The sequence below is a fragment of the Oncorhynchus keta genome, chromosome 8 (assembly GCF_023373465.1).
Source record: "Oncorhynchus keta strain PuntledgeMale-10-30-2019 chromosome 8, Oket_V2, whole genome shotgun sequence".
Lineage (NCBI taxonomy): Eukaryota > Metazoa > Chordata > Actinopteri > Salmoniformes > Salmonidae > Oncorhynchus > Oncorhynchus keta.
The window spans coordinates 47,585,998-47,604,519 of NC_068428.1; the positions used below are offsets into that span (position 1 = coordinate 47,585,998).

At 45.0% G+C, this 18,522-nt stretch overlaps 1 long non-coding RNA gene across 1 annotated transcript in view; it reads left to right on the forward strand.

The window, feature by feature from the left end:
* Positions 1 to 4,412, forward strand: part of LOC127931526 (uncharacterized) — a 7,583-nt gene extending 3,171 nt beyond the window's left edge. The window contains exon 2 of the long non-coding RNA XR_008141591.1: positions 3,509 to 4,412. This is a non-coding gene — a long non-coding RNA (uncharacterized LOC127931526). The remainder of the gene's footprint in view (positions 1 to 3,508) is intronic.
* The last annotated feature ends 14,110 nt before the right edge of the window (positions 4,413 to 18,522 follow it).

Sequence of the window (18,522 nt, forward strand, 5' to 3'; positions counted from 1 at the left end):
CTTATCACCCCTTAAAAAAGTGCTTTCTGGACCGTTTTCGAAATTCTTTCGATTTTTTGTCAATTACACATGTGTAAGAACTGTATGAATATACTTTTGTCCAATTTTATTATCATAATTTTTTTAATTTTTTTATATGCGCATAAGGAATATGTTTTGTCCAATTCCAATATGATTTCATAGGAAGTCAAAAGTCAAAGTCAAAAATGTCAAAATTTTGTAAAAACTTCACACACCCATAAAAAAGTGCTTTCTGGACCGTTTTCGAAATTCTTTCGATTTTTTGTCAATTACACATGTGTAAGAACTGTATGAATATACTTTTGTCCAATTTTATTATCATAATTTTTTTTTTTTTTTTTTTTACATGCGCATAAGGAATATGTTTTGTCCAATTCCAATATGATTTCATAGGAAGTCAAAAGTCAAAAGTCAAAAATGTCAAAATTTTGTAAAAACTTCACACACCCATAAAAAGTGCTTTCTGGACCGTTTTTCGAAATTCTTTCGATTTTTGTCAATTACACATGTGTAAGAACTGTATGAATATACTTTTGTCCAATTTTATTATCATAATTTTTTTTTTTTTTTTTTACATGCGCATAAGGAATATGTTTTGTCCAATTCCAATATGATTTCATAGGAAGTCAAAAGTCAAAAGTCAAAAATGTCAAAATTTTGTAAAAACTTCACACACCCTTAAAAAGTGCTTTCTGGACCGTTTTTGAAATTCTTTCAATTTTTTGTCAATTACACATGTGTAAGAACTGTATGAATATACTTTTGTCCAATTTTATTATCATATTTTTTTATATATTTTTTTAATTGTGCATAAGGATTTTTTGTGGGCCAAATGACGTAAGAAATTTGACATGCTCAAAATCCTGCAGAAATGCAAAATTGACTGGCCTGATGAACTCGGGATGGCCGGGCAGTGATAGTTGTTCCTTTCCATCACTCGTTGTGTTGACTTCATCATGTCCATTTTGTGATGTTTTTCACTATATAATCATATTGCAAGTGCACGTGCATTTGCAATATGTTTCAATGTGCATTTACCATATGAAATTTGACCTTGCTCAAAAATGCAAAATTGACTGGTCTGATGAACACAGGATGGCCGAGCAGTGATAGTTGTACATTTCCATCACTCGTTGTGTTGATTTCATCATGTCCATTAGGTGATGTTTTTACACTATAGAATCATATTGCAAGTGCGCGCGCATTTGCAATATGTTTCAATGTGCATTTACCATATGAAATTTGAAATGCTCAAAAATGCAAAATTGACTGGTCTGATGGACACAGGATGGCCGAGCAGTGATAGTTGTACATTTCCATCACTCGTTGTGTTGATTTCATCATGTCCATTAGGTGATGTTTTTCACTATAGAATCATATTGCAAGTGCGCGCGCATTTGCAATATGTTTCAATGTGCATTTACCATATGAAATTTGACATGCTCAAAAATGCAAAATTGACTGGTCTGATGAACACAGGATGGCTGAGCAGTGATAGTTGTACATTTCCATCACCTGTTGTGTTGATTTCATCATGTCCATTTGTTTATGTTTTCTCACTTTTGCAAAGTCACTGTGCATTTGCAATATGGTTCAATGGGCAGGTACCATCACGAATTTGTCATGCTATAAAAATCCTGCAGGAATGTGAAATTGACTGGTCTGATGAACACAGGATGGCCGAGCAGTGATAGTTGTACATTTCCATCACTCGTTGTGTTGATTTCATCATGTCCATTAGGTGATGTTTTTCACTATAGAATCATATTGCAAATGCGCGCATTTGCATTGTTTGCAACTGCATTTACCATAAAATATTTGAAATGCTCAAAAATGCAAAATGACTGGTCTGATGGGACACAGGATGGCCGGGCAGTGATAGTTGTACATTTCCATCACTCGTTGTGTTGATTTCATCATGTCCATTAGGTGATGTTTTTCACTATAGAATCATATTGCAAGTGCGCGCGCATTTGCAATATGTTTCAATGTGCATTTACCATATGAAATTTGACATGCTCAAAAATGCAAAATTGACTGGTCTGATGGACACAGGATGGCCGAGCAGTGATAGTTGTACATTTCCATCACTCGTTGTGTTGATTTCATCATGTCCATTAGGTGATGTTTTTCACTATAGAATCATATTGCAAAGTCACTGCGCATTTGCAATATGTTTCAATGGGCAGGTACCATATGAAATTTAAAACATGCTCAAAAAATGCAAAATTGACTGGTCTGATGAACACAGGATGGCTGAGCAGTGATAGTTGTACATTTCCATCACCTGTTGTGTTGATTTCATCATGTCCATTTGGTGATGTTTTTCACTTTAGCAAATCATGTGCAAATTTGCAATATGGTTCAATGGGCAGGTACCATTAAAATATTGTCATGCTATAAAAATTTGCAGGAATCTGAAATTGACTGGTCTGATGAACACAGGATGGCCGGGCAGTGATAGTTGTACATTTCCATCACTCGTTGTGTTGATTTCATCATGTCCATTAGGTGATGTTTTTCACTATAGAATCATATTGCAAATGCGCGCATTTGCAATATGTTTCAATGTGCATTTAAAATATGGTTGAAATGCATTGACATGGTCAAAATGAAAATGACTGGTCTGATGAACACAGGATGGCCGGGCAGTGATAGTTGTACATTTCCATCACTCGTTGTGTTGATTTCATCATGTCCATTAGGTGATGTTTTTCACTATAGAATCATATTGCAAGTGCGCGCGCATTTGCAATATGTTTCAATGTGCATTTACCATATGAAATTTGAAATGCTCAAAAATGCAAAATTGACTGGTCTGATGGACACAGGATGGCCGAGCAGTGATAGTTGTACATTTCCATCACTCGTTGTGTTGATTTCATCATGTCCATTAGGTGATGTTTTTCACTATAGAATCATATTGCAAGTGCGCGCGCATTTGCAATATGTTTCAATGTGCATTTACCATATGAAATTTGACATGCTCAAAAATGCAAAATTGACTGGTCTGATGAACACAGGATGGCTGAGCAGTGATAGTTGTACATTTCCATCACCTGTTGTGTTGATTTCATCATGTCCATTTGTTTATGTTTTCTCACTTTTGCAAAGTCACTGTGCATTTGCAATATGGTTCAATGGGCAGGTACCATCACGAAATTTGTCATGCTCAAAAATCCTGCAGGAATGTGAAATTGACTGGTCTGATGAACACAGGATGGCCGAGCAGTGATAGTTGTACATTTCCATCACTTGTTGTGTTGATTTCATCATGTCCATTAGGTGATGTTTTTTCACTATAGAATCATATTGCAAATGCACGTGCATTGTTGTGCAACTGGTAACCCAAAAAATTAAAATATGGTTGTAAATGCATTTACCGGTCATTCTGATATTAATGCTCGCTATGGGAACACAGGATGGCCGGGCAGTGATAGTTGTACATTTCCATCACTCGTTGTGTTGATTTCATCATGTCCATTAGGTGATGTTTTTACACTATAGAATCATATTGCAAGTGCGCGCGCATTTGCAATATGTTTCAATGTGCATTTACCATATGAAATTTGACATGCTCAAAAATGCAAAATTGACTGGTCTGATGAACACAGGATGGCTGAGCAGTGATAGTTGTACATTTCCATCACCTGTTGTGTTGATTTCATCATGTCCATTTGTTTATGTTTTCTCACTTTTGCAAAGTCACTGTGCATTTGCAATATGGTTCAATGGGCAGGTACCATCACGAATTTGTCATGCTATAAAAATCCTGCAGGAATGTGAAATTGACTGGTCTGATGAACACAGGATGGCCGAGCAGTGATAGTTGTACATTTCCATCACTTGTTGTGTTGATTTCATCATGTCCATTAGGTGATGTTTTTCACTATAGAATCATATTGCAAATGCACGTGCATTGTTGTGCAACTGGTAACCCAAAAATTAAAATATGGTTGTAAATGCATTTACCGGTCATTCTGATATTAATGCTCGCTATGGGAACACAGGATGGCCGGGCAGTGATAGTTGTACATTTCCATCACTCGTTGTGTTGATTTCATCATGTCCATTAGGTGATGTTTTTACACTATAGAATCATATTGCAAGTGCGCGCGCATTTGCAATATGTTTCAATGTGCATTTACCATATGAAATTTGACATGCTCAAAAATGCAAAATTGACTGGTCTGATGGACACAGGATGGCCGAGCAGTGATAGTTGTACATTTCCATCACTCGTTGTGTTGATTTCATCATGTCCATTAGGTGATGTTTTTTCACTATAGAATCATATTGCAAGTGCGCGCGCATTTGCAATATGTTTCAATGTGCATTTACCATATGAAATTTGACATGCTCAAAAATGCAAAATTGACTGGTCTGATGAACACAGGATGGCTGAGCAGTGATAGTTGTACATTTCCATCACCTGTTGTGTTGATTTCATCATGTCCATTTGTTTATGTTTTCTCACTTTTGCAAAGTCACTGTGCATTTGCAATATGGTTCAATGGGCAGGTACCATCACGAATTTGTCATGCTATAAAAATCCTGCAGGAATGTGAAATTGACTGGTCTGATGAACACAGGATGGCCGAGCAGTGATAGTTGTACATTTCCATCACTTGTTGTGTTGATTTCATCATGTCCATTAGGTGATGTTTTTCACTATAGAATCATATTGCAAATGCACGTGCATTGTTGTGCAACTGGTAACCCAAAAATTAAAATATGGTTGTAAATGCATTTACCGGTCATTCTGATATTAATGCTCGCTATGGGAACACAGGATGGCCGGGCAGTGATAGTTGTACATTTCCATCACTCGTTGTGTTGATTTCATCATGTCCATTAGGTGATGTTTTTACACTATAGAATCATATTGCAAGTGCGCGCGCATTTGCAATATGTTTCAATGTGCATTTACCATATGAAATTTGACATGCTCAAAAATGCAAAATTGACTGGTCTGATGGACACAGGATGGCCGAGCAGTGATAGTTGTACATTTCCATCACTCGTTGTGTTGATTTCATCATGTCCATTAGGTGATGTTTTACACTATAGAATCATATTGCAAGTGCGCGCGCATTTTGCAATATGTTTCAATGTGCATTTACCATATGAAATTTGACATGCTCAAAAATGCAAAATTGACTGGTCTGATGGACACAGGATGGCCGAGCAGTGATAGTTGTACATTTCCATCACTCGTTGTGTTGATTTCATCATGTCCATTAGGTGATGTTTTTACACTATAGAATCATATTGCAAGTGCGCGCGCATTTGCAATATGTTTCAATGTGCATTTACCATATGAAATTTGACATGCTCAAAAATGCAAAATTGACTGGTCTGATGGACACAGGATGGCCGAGCAGTGATAGTTGTACATTTCCATCACTCGTTGTGTTGATTTCATCATGTCCATTAGGTGATGTTTTTACACTATAGAATCATATTGCAAGTGCGCGCGCATTTGCAATATGTTTCAATGCATTTACCATATGAAATTTGACATGCTCAAAAATGCAAAATTGACTGGTCTGATGGACACAGGATGGCTGAGCAGTGATAGTTGTACATTTCCATCACCTGTTGTGTTGATTTCATCATGTCCATTTGTTTATGTTTTCTCACTTTTGCAAAGTCACTGTGCATTTGCAATATGGTTCAATGGGCAGGTACCATCACGAATTTGTCATGCTATAAAAATCCTGCAGGAATGTGAAATTGACTGGCCCGATGAACTCGGGATAGCTGGGCAGTGATTCTGGTTCATCTCCATGGCTCGTTAGGGTTGATTTCAGAATGTCACTTTTGGTGATGGTCCCTCTCCGTTTAAACATATTGCTAATGTACAAAAGTCAACTAGCAAGTCAGTGTCCATCAGTCAATTAGATGTCATTTTGACACCAAACTGATACCAATTGACACCAAACCCACTTTTTCCAACTCATTTAGAAGCCAACTATCATATATGTCAGAGCAGGCCCATAATTCACAGCGCCTTTAGTTTAAAACATAATAAAAACGTAAAACACATAGTTACGTTCTAGCTGCGGGTCCAGGTCAGACATTATGTGAAGGCCTATGTGAGGCGACCCCGAATCCCGAGTTTCGGCTCGATAGGTCCTTCGGTGCCCGAGTAAAACCCTAATTGGTGCTGAAAATCCACTTTTTTCCATGCCTTGCTATGGGGTCCTTGAATGAGCTATCGGACCGAAACGTTGGGGTCCGTCTCTATGGGCCGAGCCGGTTCCAATGCACCTAGTCTTGTGTCTCTGAGACTTTTCTAAATGTCGCCATTTTCGTAATGGTCAAAATGAATTGAAATCATTGCAAATGTACGAGGCTATTTCTCGGTCCGAGAACCTTCTAGAGCCACCTAACTCACCACGCACTATCGACCCGAGGTCTAGAACAGGTTTCTAAAGTTTCGGAACTCTAGGTCTGACGGTTCTTTTTAGCTCGAACAAAGCTAACTATTGGAGGCACTGTCTGTCTCTACAACCCCCAATACGTCCCTCCTTCCAAGTTGTGTGTCTGTGTGATTTAGTTTTCCTTTGAAATTTTATGGGAAAAATGACTGATTTACAGTTCATGGGGTTGCCTAATCACACATATGAAGTTTTGGACAGATCTGACTTTTTAACCCCTCGAAACAGCCCCTGAGACACCAATTAAGGCACTTCCGGTTGGCACAGGAAGCTATAAGTCAACACATATCCTCACTGGGCTATGCTTTTACAGAATCCTGTGTTTTAAGTCCTTACGTTAAGAATTGACTGATTTACACAGGGTTGAATGCACTATGTCTATCAAACTGCAGGCAGGTAATGGAAAAACACTTTTAGGGTGATTTTAACCACTTCCGGTTGGTCCAGGAAGCCTAGAATCAACACAGGTAGACCTCATACTGGCCTGATGGACTGTTATCAAAGACAGGTTCATACGGCATTCATAACCCATATAGACTTCAGGTTGAATTTAGGGGTGCAGGCAATGTATTCCTATGGGGAGAGAAGTCAATGCAAACTATTTGAAGTAAACACCTTCTTTTAACTATTAAGGGTTAATGCCACACGGTCAACGTTAGGCTTGCACGGATCGGAAGGACCTTAGGAACGTACCTGAGGTCGAATTGTGCTTCTCACCCTAACGGTTCTCTCACTGTCACCCAAAAGCAAATGACGTTGTGGGGCAGGCTTCATTTTGGGCCTACTTTTCTAATGGTCGCTGCGCTCAGACCGAGCGAGCTACGGTCAAGCGGGATATCTCGTTGAACTCGGCACGGCCTAGACATTATGTTTATGCCATTGCCTGCTCTCTGTGTCTTTGAGAACCGCACTTTTTCACTCCAGCCTTGCTGTGTGTGCGTGTGAGAGCTTTTCTTTGACATCTGTTGGGAGAAATGACTGATTTACAGTTCATGAGGTTACCTAGTCACACATATGAAGTTTTGAAAAGATCTGACCTTTTTAACCCTTGGAAACTGCCACTGTGACATCATTAAAGGCACTTCCGGTTGGCACAGGAAGCTATAAGTAAACCCATGTCTTGATTGACATAGAAACTTACAGAATCCTGAGTTTTAAGTCCTTACGTTAAGAATTGACTGATTTACACAGGGTTGAATGCACTATGTCTATCAAACTGCAGGCAGGTAATGGAAAAACACTTTTAGGGTGATTTTAACCACTTCCGGTTGGTCCAGGAAGCTTAGAATCAACACAGGTAGACCTCATACTGGCCTGATGGACTGTTACCAAAGACAGGTTCATACGGCATTCATAACCCATATAGACTTCAGGTTGAATTTAGGGGTAAAGGCAATGTATTCCTATGGGGAGAGAAGTCAATGCAAACTCTTTGAAGTAAACACCTTCTTTTAACTATTAAGGGTTAATGCCACACGGTCAAGGTTAGGCTTGCACGGATCGGAAGGACCTTAGGAACGTACCTGAGGTCGAATTGTGCTTCTCACCCTAACGGTTCTCTCACTGTCACCCAAAAGCAAATGACATTGAGGGCCAGGCTTCCTTTTGCGCCTTCTTTTTTTCAAGATGGCTGCACTCAGAGCGAGCTACGGTCAAGCGGGCGTCTCGTTGAACTCTGCACAGCCTGGAGACTATGGTGATGCCATTTTTTGTGTTGATTTCAGAATGCCATTTTGGTGATGGTCCCTCTCCGTTTAAACATATTGCTAATGTACAAAAGTCAACTAGCAAGTCAGTGTCCACCAGTCAATTAGATGTCATTCTGACACCAAACTGATACCAATTGACACCAAACCCACTTTTTCCAACTCATTTAGAAGCCAACTATCACATATGTCAGAGCAGGCCCATAATTCACAGCGCCATTAGTTTAAAACATAATAAAACGTAAAACACATAGTTACGTTCTAGCTGCGGGTCCAGGTCAGACATTATGTGAAGGCCTATGTGAGGCGACCCCGAATCCCGAGTTTCGGCTCGATAGGTCCTTCGGTGCCCGAGTAAAACCCTAATTGGTGCTGAAAATCCACTTTTTTCCATGCCTTGCTATGGGGTCCTTGAATGAGCTATCGGACCGAAACGTTGGGGTCCGTCTCTATGGGCCGAGCCGGTTCCAATGCACCTAGTCTTGTGTCTCTGAGACTTTTCTAAATGTCGCCATTTTCGTAATGGTCAAAATGAATTGAAATCATTGCAAATGTACGAGGCTATTTCTCGGTCCGAGAACCTTCTAGAGCCACCTAACTCACCACGCACTATCGACCCGAGGTCTAGAACAGGTTTCTAAAGTTTCGGAACTCTAGGTCTGACGGTTCTTTTTAGCTCGAACAAAGCTAACTATTGGAGGCACTGTCTGTCTCTACAACCCCCAATACGTCCCTCCTTCCAAGTTGTGTGTCTGTGTGATTTAGTTTTCCTTTGAAATTTTATGGGAAAAATGACTGATTTACAGTTCATGGGGTTGCCTAATCACACATATGAAGTTTTGGACAGATCTGACTTTTTAACCCCTCGAAACAGCCCCTGAGACACCAATTAAGGCACTTCCGGTTGTCACAGGAAGCTATAAGTCAACACATATCCTCACTGGGCTATGCTTTTACAGAATCCTGAGTTTTAAGTCCTTACGTTAAGAATTGACTGATTTACACAGGGTTGAATGCACTATGTCTATCAAACTGCAGGCAGGTAATGGAAAAACACTTTTAGGGTGATTTTAACCACTTCCGGTTGGTCCAGGAAGCTTAGAATCAACACAGGTAGACCTCATACTGGCCTGATGGACTGTTACCAAAGACAGGTTCATACGGCATTCATAACCCATATAGACTTCAGGTTGAATTTAGGGGTAAAGGCAATGTATTCCTATGGGGAGAGAAATCAATGCAAACTTTTTGAAGTAAACACCATCTTTTAACTATTAAGGGTTAATGCCACACTGTCAACGTTAGGCTTGCACGGATCGGAAGGACCTTAGGAACATACCTGAGGTCGAATTGTGCTTCTCACCTAACGGTTCTCTCACTGTCACCCAAAAGCAAATGACGTTGTGGGGCAGGCTTCATTTGGGCCTACTTTTCTAATGGTCGCTGCGCTCAGACCGAGCGAGCTACGGTCAAGCGGGATATCTCGTTGAACTCGGCACGGCCTAGACATTATGTTTATGCCATTGCCTGCTCTCTGTGTCTTTAAGAACCACACTTTTCACTCCATCCTTGCTGTGTGTGCGTGTGAGAGCTTTTCTTTGACATCTGCTGGGAGAAATGACTGATTTACAGTTCATGAGGGTTACCTAGTCACACATATGAAGTTTTGAAAAGATCTGACCTTTTTAACCCATGGAAACTGCCACTGTGACACCATTAAAGGCACTTCCGGTTGGCACAGGAAGCTATAAATAAACTCATATCATGATTGGGGTATGCCTTTACAGAATCCCGAGTTTTAAGTCTTTACGTTAAGAACTGAGTTATTTACGGAGGGTTTAGTGAGTGTGTGTTATTTCAGAAAATCATAGAAAATCACAGAAATCTCGCAGAGCTCCGCAGCACACTTTAAAAAGATTCGTAAGAACAACCTGCAACTGGATCTGTAACCGTTGAAAAAAAAAACACCTATCCGTGAACATCACCAAGGTGTCGTTGTACGATTTCTCTTAAATGACGATAGATAAATGGCTGGTTCTTTTTTATTGACACCGGAGGCTCCTTGACTTTGACGTGAAGTGGAAAAATAATTTCTCTATTTTCATTTTGGACCTTTAATCCCAGATAAATGGCCATAACTCAAAAACCGTTGAGGCCTAGACGCCATCTTGTTCGGGGCCAACTGCCCATTATGCCGCCCCTACGCTCACCGAGTTTCGGCTTCTAAATATTTTCAGTTTTCGAGATAAGGCCCCGTCGTGAATCGTGATGTTTTGTAGCAATAGCCATATGATTGCTTATGCCCTCTTGTGGGAATTTCCGGGACATGGGAAAAATGACATAAATCTTATTATTTTTGTAAAACGGAAACCGAATGTCCGACAACGTTCATTTGATGACTTCCTGGTAGGTCCGGCCCTGCCGCTCGGCCCGACGCCGTCCGCGAATTTTACAAACGATTTCGGACGTCTAGTAAGGGACCGTACATTTGCAATATGGACTTTCTCACTAACCATACAGGTACTGCCGAATTCTTCCCTTAAGGTACATGTGGCTGTAGGGGCAGGGGCATGTGGCTGTAGGGGCGGGGGCATGTGGCTGTAGGGGCGGGGGGGCATGTGGCTGTAGGGGTGGGGGGCATGTGGCTGTAGGGGCAGGGGGCAGGGGGCATGTGGCTGTAGGGGCGGGGGCAGGGGGCATGTGGCTGTAGGGGCAGAGGGCATGTGGCTGTAGAGGCAGGGGGCATGTGGCTGTAGGGGCGGGGGCAGGGGGCTGTAGGGGCATGTGGCTGTAGGGGCATGTGGCTGTAGGGGCGGGGGGCATGTGGCTGTAGGGGCGGGGCATGTGGCTGTAGGGGCGGGGGGGGGGGCATGTAGGGGCAGAGGGCATGTGGCTGTAGGGGCAGAGGGCATGTGGCTGTAGGGGTGGGGGCATGTGGCTGTAGGGGCAGAGGGCATGTGGCTGTAGGGGCGGGGGGCATGGGCGGGGGCATGTGGCTGTAGGGGCGGGGGCATGTGGCTGTAGGGGCAGGGGGCATGTGGCTGTAGGGGCAGGGGGCATGTGGCTGTAGGGGCAGGGGGCATGTGGCTGTAGGGGCGGGGGCATGTGGCTGTAGGGGCAGGGGGCATGTGGCTGTAGGGGCATGGGGGCATGTAGGGGTAGGGGCGGGGGCATGTGGCTGTAGGGGCGGGGGCATGTGGCTGTAGGGGGGGGGGCATGTGGCTGTAGGGGCATGTGGCTGTAGGGGCAGGGGGCATGTGGCTGTAGGGGCAGGGGGCTGTGGGGGCAGGGGGCATGTGGCTGTAGGGGCGGGGGGCAGGGGCATGTGGCTGTAGGGGCGGGGCATGTGGCTGTAGGGGCATGGGCTGTAGGGGCAGGGGGCAGGGGGCATGTGGCTGTAGGGGCATGTGGCTGTAGGGGCAGGGGGCAGAGGGCATGTGGCTATAGGGGCATGTGGCTGTAGGGGCAGGGGGCAGGGGCATGTGGCTGTAGGGGCATGTGGCTGTAGGGGCATGTGGCTGTAGGGGCAGAGGGCATGTGGCTGTAGGGGCAGAGGGCATGTGGCTGTAGGGGCGGGGGCATGTGGCTGTAGGGGCAGAGGGCATGTGGCTGTAGGGGCAGAGGGCATGTGGCTGTAGGGGCAGAGGGCATGTGGCTGTAGGGGCGGGGGGCATGTGGCTGTAGGGGCAGAGGGCATGTGGCTGTAGGGGCAGGGGGCATGTGGCTATAGGGGCAGGGGCATGGGGCTGTAGGGGCAGAGGGCATGTGGCTGTAGGGGTGGGGGGCATGTGGCTGTAGGGGTGGGGGGCATGTGGCTGTAGGGGTGGGGGGCATGTGGCTGTAGGGGTGGGGGGGCATGTGGCTGTAGGGGTGGGGGCATGGGGCTGTAGGGGCAGGGGGCATGTGGCTATAGGGGCAGGGGGCAGGGGGCTATAGGGGCAGGGGGCATGTGGCTGTAGGGGCAGAGGGCATGTGGCTGTAGGGGTGGGGGCATGTGGCTGTAGGGGTGGGGGCATGTGGCTGTAGGGGTGGGGGGCATGTGGCTGTAGGGGTGGGGGCATGTGGCTGTAGGGGTGGCTGGGGGCATGTGGCTGTAGGGGTGGGGGCATGTGGCTGTAGGGGTGGGGGCATGTGGCTGTAGGGGCATGGCTGGGGGCATGTGGCTGTAGGGGCAGGGGGCATGTGGCTATAGGGGCAGGGGGCATGTGGCTGTAGGGGCAGAGGGCATGTGGCTGTAGGGGTGGGGGCATGTGGCTGTAGGGGCAGGGGGCATGTGGCTGTAGGGGCAGAGGGCATGTGGCTGTAGGGGCAGGGGGCATGTGGCTGTAGGGGCAGAGGGCATGTGGCTGTAGGGGCAGGGGCATGTGGCTGTAGGGGCGGGGGCATGTGGCTGTAGGGGCAGAGGGCATGTGGCTGTAGGGGCAGGGGGCATGTGGCTGTAGGGGCAGAGGGCATGTGGCTGTAGGGGCGGGGGCATGTGGCTGTAGGGGCAGGGGGCATGTGGCTGGGGGGGGCAGAGGGCATGTGGCTGTAGGGGCATGGGGGGCATGTGGCTGTAGGGGCAGGGGGCATGTGGCTGTAGGGGCAGGGGGCATGTGGCTGTAGGGGCATGTGGCTGTAGGGGCAGGGGGCATGTGGCTGTAGGGGCAGGGGGCATGTGGCTATAGGGGCAGGGGCATGTGGCTGTAGGGGCATGTGGCTGTAGGGGCAGGGGGCATGTGGCTGTAGGGGCATGTGGCTGTAGGGGCATGTGGCTGTAGGGGCATGTGGCTGTAGGGGCATGTGGCTGTAGGGGCATGTGGCTGTAGGGGCAGAGGGCATGTGGCTGTAGGGGCAGGGGCATGTGGCTGTAGGGGCATGTGGCTGTAGGGGCATGTGGCTGTAGGGGCATGTGGCTGTAGGGGCAGAGGGCATGTGGCTATAGGGGCAGGGGGCAGGGGCATGTGGCTGTAGGGGCATGTGGCTGTAGGGGCAGGGGGCATGCGGCTGTAGGGGCGGGGGGTATGTCGCTGGTGATGCTGTGGTCTGCGGTTAGGTCCTCTTGGTGCATGTTCTTTGGGAGTGGTTCTCTCAGATCTAGGAGGGTGTCTCGCTGGTCTGGGCAGGCTGTCCGTTGTTCTGTTGCTCCTGTGTGAGGTGCTAGGACTGCGGTTTAGGGTGTCGTACTTCAGGGTCCTGGCAAAAAGTTTGCGATTGCTGTCTTGTAGAGGTGGACCTGGTCATAAAGGCTGTTCAAGTCCAAGGTGGGGTGGTGGGCCAGGTAGACAGTCCAAGGTAGGGTGGTCCTCACTTTTTTCTCCCTCTATAATTATCTCTTTCTGTACACAGATAATCTCTCTCTCTCACACACACACACACACACACACAGAGAGCAGGGTGTTCTGGGTAGAGCCCAGCTATCTTTGGAATCTCAATCTCTCTGCCTGCTGTGCCAGTCTACCCAGGACCATGCCAACTGACCCCACTGGCACCTGTCTCCTAACGTCATATTGGTTGGGTCTCCCGTTGCTTTAGTCAAAGATGTGAATAGCAGGGTTGGAATCAACTCAGAATTGATTTGAGATATAAATAAATTAAATTCTTTAAATTCTTGAATTTGAATTAAAGTAAAGATTTGCAATTCAAATGAAAAGGAAAGAGAATTGAATCCAGTCAAATTAAATTCAAATGCCTCTTCTATTCTAACGTACGACTCTTGTAGGAGGGAGCCCAACATCGCTCTACATCTCAACTCCCCGAGTTTATTATTCCTAAACACGGTAATGTGAGGGAGATAAGGGGCTAGATGGAACCAAAGCAAAGAAAAAGTAAAAGTTAAGGAATTCCCTCTCCTACCTGCCTTCCCACTTCTAACCTAACCTAGCCTAGCCTAGCCTAACCTAACCTAACCTAACCTAACCTAACCTAACCTAGCCTAACCTAGCCTAGCCTAGCCTAACCTAGCCTAACCTAACCTAACCTAACCTAACCTAACCTAGCCTAACCTAACCTAGCCTAGCCTAACCTAACCTAACCTAGCCTAGCCTAGCCTAGCCTAACCTAGCCCAGCCTAACCTAACCTAGCCTAACCTAGCCTAACCTAACCTAACCTAACCTAAGCCTAGCCTAGCCTAACCTAACCTAGCCTAGCCTAACCTAACCTAGCCTAACCTAGCCTAGCCTAGCCTAGCCTAGCCTAGCCTAACCTAACCTAGCCTTTAGCACCACCTGGCAAAGTAAAGGGGGGGTGGTCCACCCATGTTTTACCTAGTGTTCATAGACAGATTAAATACTGTGGGTTATGTATACCCGCAGGCCTCTTGCCTAAACACTCCTAAGGTGTGTTCCCCTTCCCCCCAGGGAACCAATGAAACACAGAATAATTGACCAATACTCTAAACGTGAAATTTCATTGTCATACACTGAAGGAGCGGCTACAAAATAATATTAAAAAAAAAAAAATCACAACAACCAACACAGGACATAAAAAGAAGCTCTCCTCTCTGACGGAGGAACACTGGCTTTCATCAAACTGGAGAAGGAGTTGGTCATTGAAGAAACAGCTGTTTCCCCTGACGAGAGGGAGGGGTCAGAGCTCCAATCAGCAATGGGGCCGATCATTCAGCTGCTTGAGGAATCCACGAAGCTATTTCCTGAAAATAGACACATACAAACCCACAACAACACAGAAACTGGGGAACATAACATCTATATTAGGTGTAGTTTATATATATATACTGTGTGTACACTACCGTTCAAACGTTGGGGGTCACCTAGAAATGTCCTTGTTTTTGAAAAGAAAAGCACATTGAAAATAACCACAAATTGATCAGAAATACAGTTTAGTGTCACACCCTGATCTGTTTCTTTGTGCTGGTCTCCTCCCACCTCCAGGTGTCACCATTTTCCCCACCTCCCTCCAGGTGTCTCCCATCTTCCCCATTATCCCCTGGGTATTTATACCTGTGTTCTCTGTTTGTCTGTTCCCAGTTCGTCTTGTCAAGTCAACCAGTGTGTTTTTCCTGCTGTTTCTTATCTCCTGTTTTTTGACCCTTGCCTGCCTTGACTCTGTAACCACCCGCCTGACCATACTGCCTGCCTTGACTCTGTAACCACCCGCCTGACCATACTGCCTGCCTTGACCTCGTGCCTGCCTGCCCATACTGCCTGCCGTGACCTCGTGCCTGCCTGCCCATACTGCCTGCCTTGACTCTGTAACCGCCTGCCTGCCCATACTGCCTGCCTTGACCTCGTGCCTGCCTGCCCTGACCTCGTGCCTGCCCGCCCATACTGCCTGCCTTTACCTCGTGCCTGCCTGCCCATACTGCCTGCCTTGACCCTGTAACCACCCGCCTGACCATACTGCCTGCCTTGACCTCGTGCCTGCCTGCCTGCCCATACTGCCTGCCCTGACCTCGTGCCTGCCTGCCCTGACCTCGAGAAAGCCTGCCCATACTGCCTGCCTGCCCATACTGCCTGCCCTGACCTCGTGCCTGCCTGCCCTGACCTCGAGAATGCCTGCCACTCTTGTCCCTCCTGGACTCAGACCTTGTTTATGGAATATCTACAGTACATAGGTTTTTAATGGAATATCTACAGTACATAGGTTTTTAATGGAATATCTACAGTACATAGGTTTTTAATGGAATATCTACAGTACATAGGTTTTTAATGGAATATCTAGTACATAGGTTTTTAATGGAATATCTACAGTACATAGGTTTTTAATGGAATATCTACAGTACATAGGTTTTTAATTGAATATCTCAGTACATAGGTTTTTAATGGAATATCTACAGTACATAGGTTTTTAATGGAATATCTAGTACATAGGCGTACAGAGGCCCATTGTCAACAACCATCACTCCTGTGTTCCAAAAAAGCTGTGTTAGCTAATCCAAGTTTATCATTTTAAAAGGGCTAATTGAAAGAAAACCCTTTTCAATAAAACTGAAAAAATGTTGGCATTAAAGAATCAATAAAACTGGCCTTCCTTAGACTAGTTGAGTATCTGGAGCATCAGCATTTGGGGGGTCGATTACAGGCTCAAAATGGCCAAAAACAAAAACCTTTCTTCTGAAACTCGTCAGTCTCTTCTCATACAAGCTGTGTCCTACTCCCTTCACAGAACAGCGCAAACTGGTTCTAACCAGAATAGAAAGAGGAGTGGGAGGCCCCGGTGCACAACTGAGCAAGAAGACAAGTACATTAGTCTGCCTAGTTTGAGAAACAGATGCTTCATAAGTCAACTAGCAAATTCATTAAATAGTACCCACAAAACACCAGTCTCAACATCAACAGTGAAGAGGTGACTCTGGGATGATGGCCTTCTTGGCACAGTTTAAAAGAAAGAGCCATCTCTCAGACTGGCCAATACAAAGAAAAGATTAAGATGGACAAAAGAACACAGACACTGGACAGAAGAAGATTGGGGAAAAGTGTTATGGACAGACAAATCTAAATGTGAGGTGTTCGGATCACAAAGAAGAACATTCGTGAGACGCAGAAACAAATGGAAAGATGCTGGATGAGTTCTTGACGCCATCTGTCAAGCGTGGTGGAGGCAATGTGATAGTCACATTGACAACTAGAATGCCAAAGGTCTGCAAGGCTGTAATTGCTGCAAATGGAGGATTCTTTGACGAAATCAAAGTTTGAAGGACACAATTATTATTTCAATTAAAAATCATTATTTATAACCTTATATATTATATTTTTTAGCATATATATATTATTTTTATATATATATATATATATATATTATATTTCCTGTTCATTTTGCAAATCATTTAATGTATGTTTTCTTGGACAACAAGGAAATGTGTCACGTTCTGACCTTAGTTCCTTTGTTATGTCTTTGTGTTAGTGTGGTCAGGGCGTGAGTTGGTGGTGGGTAGTCTATGTTCTTTTTTTCTATGTAGTGTCTATGTGTTTGGCCTGGTATGGTTCTCAATCAGAGGCAGGTGTCGTTCGTTGTCTCTGATTGAGGTAGCCTGTTTTCCCCTCGTTTTGGGTGATTGTCTTCTGTCGATGTGTCTTCACCAGACAGAACTGTTTCGTTTTTGTTCGTTCTCCTTGTTATTTCGTTTTTTTTTTGTGTTCAGTGTTAATAAATATCAACATGGACACGTACCACGCACCCATGCATATCGGTCCTTCATACTCCTCGCCAGAGGAAGACGAATCTCGTTACAAAATGTCTATGTGACCCCAAACTTTATATGTGTATATACAGTATATACAGTGCTTTCTAAAAGTATTCAGACCCCTGGATGTTTCCCACGCTTTGTTGCGTTACAACTTTCTAAAATGTGACTGGATTCTGTCTTATGTAGCAACATTTTAATTTATTATTATTATTTAAAAATTTTACATTGGATAAAAGTATGGACTCGATATACAACATGGTATGTCACACATTGCATTTGAGGAAACAATGGGAAAGTCATTCTGCTTGAAACTTGATCAACTTGTAAACTCACTTTTGAGAAAAGCGTCTTTCAATGTTTTGGTTCTACTACTGATGAGCCCTTCTTTGTCTACACCCTTCAGCATTGTTCACACCCTCTTAAGCCTTAGCCCCACCCATTCAGCATTGTTCACACCCTCTTAAGCCTTGGCCCCACCCATTCAGCATTGTTCACACCCTCTTAAGCCTTAGCCCCACCCATTCAGCATTGTTCACACCCTCTTAAGCCTTAGTCCCACCCTTCAACATTGTTCACACCCTCTTAAGCCTTAGTCCCACCCATTCAGCATTGTTCACACCCTCTTAAGCCTTGGCCCCACCCATTCAGCATTGTTCACACCCTCTTAAGCCTTAGCCCCACCCATTCAGAATTGTTCACACCCTCTTAAGCCTTAGCCCCACCCATTCAGCATTGTTCACACCCTCTTAAGCCTTAGCCCCACCCATTCAGCATTGTTCACACCCTCTTAAGCCTTAGCCCCACCCATTCAGCATTGTTCACACCCTCTTAAGCCTTAGCCCCACCCATTCAGCATTGTTCACACCCTCTTAAGCCTTAGCCCCACCCATTCAGAATTGTTCACACCCTCTTAAGCCTTAGCCCCACCCATTCAGCATTGTTCACACCCTTTTAAGCCTTGGCCCCACCCATCCAACCATTCTGTACTAACTTTCCAGCTACTTCCAGACATCTACTGAACACTACTCACCCTATCACTCTATCGATCTGTGGTTTCTACAGCCAAGCACCCAAGCCAACTGGTTAACATTGGCTAGCTACTTCCAGAAACGTAATGAGAAACACTCTGAACATTTTACTAGCAGAGCTGTTTGGCTTTTTATCATGTTATCCAGAGCGTTGGTGACGAACTAACTGTGCTGCTGGCAACAACTGAATTACGCT